Genomic DNA, 6,000 nt, shown 5'->3' with positions numbered 1-6,000 from the left:
CATTTTTTCAGATTCCATGTGTAAGTGATATCATATGGTATTTATCTTTCTCTATCTGACTTACTTTCACTTAATATGATAATCTCTAGGTCCATCCATGTTGCTGCAGATGGCATTATTTCATTCTTTTTTTATGGCTAAGTAATGTTCCATTGTGTATACATACCACATTTTCTTTTTCCATTCATCTGTCAATGGACATTTATGTTGCTTCCATGTCTTGGCTATTGTAAATAATGTTGCTATGAATATTGGGGTGCATGTACCTTTTCAAATTAGTTTTCTCCAGATTTATGCCCAGGAGTGGGACTGCAGGATCATATGGTAATTCTATTTGTAGTTTTTTAAAGAAACTCCATACTGTTCTCCACAATGGCTGCACCAATTTACATTCCCACCAACAGTGTAGGAAGGGTCCTTACAAAAAGGCAAATATACATTTAATTCTAAAAAGTTAGTTATAGTTACAAAAAGAATGCTTACAGTAGGATCCCATTTTTTAAAAGAATATACATAAAAATTGTATCAGCAGTCATCTTTCAGTGATAGGATTATGTAGAATTTTATTTTCTCCTTCATATGGGATTGTATTTCCTAAATTATTTATGTTCATCATAAAGACAATAAAGGTATATTTTCCCCTGCTTCCTTATTATGAAGGGGGAAATATCATGGTAAGTAATTCCTGACCATTTTTCTGTTAGGTGGGTGTGAAATTGAATTCTCTGTCCAGAAAACAGTCATATTTATATGGCTATTGAAAATCTAAATGGAAAATGTGCTTCATATGTGAAACATTCAATGATAATGGAAATTTCTACAGATGGAGGTTGTGACCTTTGCAAAAAGAAAGGTCACATGAAATGAAAAGTTACATATGTTATGGTGAAAACGGCTCTGTGAGCAGGGCACTCCATTTGGAGGGGAGATTTCTTAATACCACATAGTTGTGATTCTGAAGGTTGGTATCTCTTGATTTTACTCTCTGCCCCGTTTCTTCTTACTCACCAGCACAAAGTGAGCCAGATCTTGGGAACAAGGAGAAAGGGTAATTGGAGGGAATTGGGAGAGAAGGAAATGGTGACAATAATGAGAAAATCTTCCTGGCAACAGCTCAGAGAACAATGCTATCAGGCTCATAAATATGGTGCTAATTTTATCTATGGAAATCACAAAAATGAGCCCAAAACCCTCCTCTCCTGCTCCATGCACAAATTTCAAGTCAAAATTTAGCCCAGAGGGGAAAAACTGAACCAGAATAATACATGTACCTAGCTAAATCCCTCACAAAGGGGTCTTCAGTGTTTCTATTCAGCATAGGAACTTAACTCCTGGCTCTTCTACTGAAATGATTCATGAAAAAAAAGCTAAACATATTTTCATAAGAAGCAAGTCAATGTGTCAGAAAAATATGATTGTCCTCATCCAGTTTAACTTTTAACCTCAATAAATAAGCAAGAGAAGTTTGCAACCTGAACCTTTCTTAGCAGTGAATGTTTCTCTTCCTTCTTACCCCTGAAGAGTTTTTCTTTTTTATCCTGGGGATAAAGAGATATTATAATTCATCAAAATTTCATCCTTACAGGAATCTGGACACCCCCAAAAAATAAATTAGTGAAAGAAATTTTGAAACTTTCTTTCACAAATATTTTTTTTTAAAAAGAGGCAGGCACCCATTTGGATATAACTAGGGGTAAGAGCAAAGAATTAATGCAAGGCCATCTGGAAGGCTTTCTCTACCATGAAGAGGAGCAGTGGGCTGGGGGTCAAGACACAGCACTAGTCCTGAGCAAGTCCTTTTACTGTCCCAGACCCTATAAGAAATGAAGAACACTTTGATGGTTGCCAGAGGTAGGGATGGGCGAAATGGGGGAAGGTGGTCAAAAGGTACAAACTTCCAGTTCCAAGATAAATACATCCTGGGGATGTAATTTACAGCATGGTGACTATAGTTAACACTGCTGTATAGTATATTTGAAAGCTGTTAAGAGAGTAGATCTCAAAAGTTCTAATCACAAGAAAAAAGAAAATTTGCAATTATGTGTGGTGACAGATGTGAACTAGAATTACTGTGGTGATCATTTTGCAATATCTACATATCATGTTTACACCTGAAACCAAGATACTATGTCAACTATATCTCAATTTTTAAAAATGACATTGACATAAAAAATGGGTAGACTAGGGCTTCCCTGGTGGCGCAGTGGTTGAGAGTCCGCCTGCCGATGCAGGGGACATGGGTTCGTGCCCCGGTCCGGGAAGATCCCACATGCCGCAGAGCGGCTGGGCCCGTGAGCCATGGCTGCTGAGCCTGCGCATCTGGAGCCTGTGCTCTGCAACGGGAGAGGCCACAACAGTGAGAGGCCCGCGTACCGCAAAAAAAAAAAAAAAAAGGGTAGACTAAACAGTTTTATTTGTGCCTTGTAGTTCTAAAATCTGATTACTTGTAATAGACTACTGGGAGGGAAAATGTACAAACCAACATGTACAATATGATCCCATTTTTGTAAGATAAAGCAGAAACACAGTAATAACACAAAAACTTAAGGCAAAGGCTGGAGTGAACTTTAACCAAAATCATACAAATTGTAGCCTTTTATAACTCTTCATCCAAGTCAGTACTATAATATTCCAAGTAGTGACTTCTCCCAATCTGAGGTTTGAGTTTTTACTCTCCTAATGATGTCATTTGATGAACAGCTTTTAATTTTAATGCAGACTCATTTATTGTTTTTCCCCTTTAGCACTTGCTCTGTCCTGCTTAAGAAATCTTTGCCTACACCAAGACATGACGTGATCAATGACTTATTTTTATCTTTATCTTTTTGTCTCAAGTCATTCCACCAGTGGACCAAGGGAAGTGCTATACCCCAGGGAAAGTTTCATAAAGGGGGCATGCCTTGCTGTAAAATGGAACTTCCATGGAGGAAGTCAAGGAGAAAGCTTAACAATCTGTGTTTCCCTTGGTCCCTGTAAGTCCCCTGGGAAGTTGATTCTCTGTCTTTCTGGTAGGCCCTAAATCTCACGATGCATCATTGGCAAATTCCCTTGTTTTGACAACCATTTCTCTAAGCTCTCGACTCTTCAACTAACTGAAACTATCTGTTGTCCCATTCATCCCTCCAGGCAAGAGTGAATAGAGATTTTTTTGAGTCCTGAAATGTATATAGTTTGTGGAACCCTTTTAAAGAAAAGAAAATAAAGTAACAAAGTCCTGGGGCAATACATGTAAAAATAACAAATAGAAAATGCCTACAGCTGCCCTAGGAGGGGCCAATACAAGCGAGGGGTTGTGTCTACAGGTCACAACTCCCTCCATAGCCTTCTCAGGATGAGGCTGTTCTGTCTTCATACATCTATGTCCACAAGATCCTGGAGTTGGGGTACATTGCTAGTTTTAAGTCATTTCTTTTCCTTCTTTTATCAAAAGCCTCCACTCCTTTGACATTTATGCCTTCAGACCACTCACCTACTTTTTATCCCTGTTTTCATTACTAACCTCCCTTTGGCCACTTACCTTCTATTACTGAGGGTTTTAGCTCGCTTAAGACTGTTCTTCACCTACTCTGTCACTTAACATCCACAAAGATGGTCTGTCCAACACCATAGTCCCCCATCTTTTAAAACTGCTGCTCTCATCCCATGCCTCCCTCTGGCCATCACTACGTTTTCTGATCTCCTTCCCAGTAAATCATCTCACGAGAGCTCTCTGTAGTTACTGTCCTCCCTTCCTGCCCCCCAATTCTATCCTCAGCCCTCTTCAAACAGAAGAAAGTGATCTTCTCAAATCAATAATGAATCTCATGTTTCCAAAAGCAGTAATAATTCTTCTTTGTCTTCATCTTACTTGTCATCTGAGCAGTTGTCCACTCCCTCCTAAAAAAAAAAAGCATTATTTATTTTTTCGGTTTTCATAACACCACACTCTCCTTGTTTTCTCATACCTCCTGGACCACTTATTCTCTCATTCTCCTTTGGAGACTCCTCCCCCTCTGATTAATCTCTAAATATACGAGAACTCCAGTCTCAATCCTGATTATCGAATGTTATTCTCTTCTCCATCTGCATTCACTACTGAAGTGATTTCCTCCAATTACATGGCTCTAAATGCCACTTACAAGCATGTGATTCCACAATGTGTATCTCCACCATGTCCTCTTCCTAAATCTCCAGAACTGTATCTATCTGTATTAGTTTCTTAGGACTACTGTAACAAAGTACTACAAACTGGGTAGCTTAAACAACAGAAATTTATCTCATGGTTCTGGAGGCTAGAAATCCAAAATCAAGATGCCAGCAGGGGGCTTCCTTGGTGGCGCAGTGGTTGGGAGTCTGCCTGCTAATGCAGGGGACACGGGTTCGAGTCCTGGTCTGGGAAGATCCCACATGCCGCGGAGCAACTAGGCCTGTGAGCCACAACTACTGAGCCTGCGTGTCTGGAGCCTGTGCTCCACAATAAGAGAGGCCGTGACAGTGAGAGGCCCACGCACCACGATGAAGAGTGGCCCCCGCTCGCCGCAACTAGAGAAAGCCCTCGCACAGAAACGAAGACCCAACACAGCCAAAAATAAAAATAAATAAATTTAAAGAAGGCTCAACATTAAAAAAAAAAAAAAAAAAAAAAAGATGCCAGCAGCGTTGGTTCCTTCTGAGGGCTGTGAGGAATAATCTGTTCCATTTTTCTCGTGTATCTTCTGGTAACTTCAGACATTCTTTGGCTTGTATATAGTATTCTTCCTGTGTCTTCACATTGTCTTCCCTCTATGTGTGTCTCTCTCTGTGTCCAAATTCCCCCTTTTCATAAGGACTCATTCATATTGAATTAAGACCCACACTAATAACCTCATCTTACCTTGATCATCTACAAAGACCCTATTTCCAAATAAGTTCACATTTGTAAGTACTGGGGGTTAGGACTTCAATGTATTTTAGGGGGACCCAATTCAACCCAGAACACCATCTAACTTCTTCCCTGACACTCCTCTTGGATGGGAGTGTCAAACCTAACATGCACAAAACAGAAATCTTGATCGATGCTTTCACCAACTGAGTTTTTCTTTAGGCTTATTTACTTTAACAAGTGGTACCACCATGTACCATCTAAGGTGTCATCCTTGATGATTCTCTTTTCCTCATGCCCCACAGTCAATACCTCAGCAAATTAAGTCAGTTTCACTGTATTACATACTGAATCTCTTCACTTCTTCCTCTACCACTACCACTGTGATCCAAGCCACTATAATTTCTCACCTGGACCATGGGAATAGCCATCTCTTTCCATTCTTGCCTCACTACAATGTAGTCTCCACACTGCCACAAGAAACTTTTGCCTTAAGTTTTGTTTATTTTTGGTCAAAGTAATATATACACATAGTTGAAAAACATATGATAATATTTTAAAACTTCAGTGAAAATCAGCAGTTCCTTAGCTCATCCCTTCTTACCTTATATTTCCTTGTTTCTTCTGGTGTTTGCTTCCACATTTCTAAGTAATATGATTGCTATTTCATGACTTGTGAATTTAGATATTATCTATCAGCTTCCTTTTATGGTTGCTGAACACTTAGCTCTCCTATACCACCATTCCCCACTTCTCATTCTCCATTTCCCATAGTAATACTATTATTAGTATTTTTATTTACAATTTTCTTATTAGACAACTTATGAGAGTTTTCATCATTTTGTTTGTTTAAATATATATTAATTCTAGGGCTTCCCTGGTGGCGCAGTGGTTGAGAGTCCGCCTGCCAATGCAGGGGACACGGGTTCGTGCCCCTTTCCGGGAGGATCCCACATGCCACGGAGCGGCTGGGCCCATGAGCCATAGCCGCTGAGCCTATGCTCCGCAGCAGGAAAGGCCACAACAGTGAGAGGCCCATGTACAGAAAAAAAAAAAAAAAAAAAAAAAAAAAAAATATATATATATATATATATATATATATATATATAAAAATTCTAAAGCTAGGTAGTTTCCTTTTTAGTCACATTTTGTGTTTTGCT

The sequence above is a fragment of the Mesoplodon densirostris genome, chromosome 17 (assembly GCF_025265405.1).
Source record: "Mesoplodon densirostris isolate mMesDen1 chromosome 17, mMesDen1 primary haplotype, whole genome shotgun sequence".
Lineage (NCBI taxonomy): Eukaryota > Metazoa > Chordata > Mammalia > Artiodactyla > Ziphiidae > Mesoplodon > Mesoplodon densirostris.
The sequence above is the reverse complement of the archived record's forward strand: the minus strand, read 5'-3'. Positions refer to the sequence as shown.